Genomic DNA, 1,339 nt, shown 5'->3' with positions numbered 1-1,339 from the left:
TATTTGTCAACTCCGTCAGTATATGTCAACTCTGTCAGTATTTGTCAACACTGTCAGTATATGTCAACACCATCAGTATTTGTCAGCACCGTCAGTATTTGTCAGAACTGTCAGTATTTGTCAACTCCCTCAGTATATGTCAACTCTGTCAGTGTTTGTCAGCACTGCCAGTATTTAACAACATCAGATGAAGGTTTTTGTTCATTTTGGAACAAATGTCTTATTCTTTATTCAACTGATTGCGTTAAAATATTAAAACATCAACTGGACTACATGACATCATGTCTGATTTACCTAAGAACATTGGTTATATATATGTTTAATATTTAAAAGTACTGTAGAGAATTAAGGAATTTAGGAACTGAATTGTCCATAATAAGCCAAGAAATTTTTTTTAAGTATTTATTTTATCACTTAGCTCCTTTACCGAACACCATTATTACATAATTAAAGACTTTACACTGTTGTTGGATGGATCAAATTAAAATATGCTTTTTAATGCGTCTGACAGAGTCGACACAAATTAAGCTCCAAAGTGAATAAAAATACCATTTAGAAGAAGAAAAAAAACATTTTCAGAAAAATCTGTTCCCTTGTTCTGTACCTTTGTCTACAAATATATCAGTTTATAAATAATGTGTTATTAAATAATAAAAACTATCTTCTAAAACACATTTGTCCCTTATCTCAATAGTCAGTGACCGGATTTACAAGAAATATTAATATATTAATAAATTTCTTGAATCAATCTTCACTTTGAATCACTGAAACTCCGATGGGAGAAAGAGACAAATGATGATGTTGTTTCCTAAAGCATCTTAAAATCTTTATCTCTGCGCGCGCGTAAAGCAATGGGTGCTGTGGAAAATATTGACGCATGATTTGCCAGTTTGAATTAAATAAGGTTTGTCTTCCAAATTTGTTAAGTAATGTAGAAGAATTTATGCAGCCTCATGGGAAAGTTGATTATAAAATAAATAAAACAAAATAAACAAAAAATCAAACGTCCATGTTTTAAGTTGCAATGCCACTCACTTTTTGAAATTAATTTACAGATTTTGTATACGTTGTATATTTATAGTGATATAGCGCGAAAAACAAACAAACAATAGTTATAAAAAGCTTGCATAATTTAATTTAGAGACTATGGACTGAAAGTCAAAAACACACTTTCTTCATAAGGCGGCCTTTAAATGAGGTAATAATGACTCTTTGAATTTTTTTTTTTTTTTCATACGAGCAGTTCAGCTTTCATTTTACAGCTTTCTATCGCGTCATCTGTCATTCAGTTCTTGTCTGGTAGGTTTAAGTTCACCTGATTATAACCCAACCCTCTGAG

The sequence above is a fragment of the Chanodichthys erythropterus genome, chromosome 22 (assembly GCF_024489055.1).
Source record: "Chanodichthys erythropterus isolate Z2021 chromosome 22, ASM2448905v1, whole genome shotgun sequence".
Classification (NCBI taxonomy): Eukaryota; Metazoa; Chordata; class Actinopteri; order Cypriniformes; family Xenocyprididae; genus Chanodichthys; species Chanodichthys erythropterus.
Note: the sequence above shows the minus strand (reverse complement) of the source record.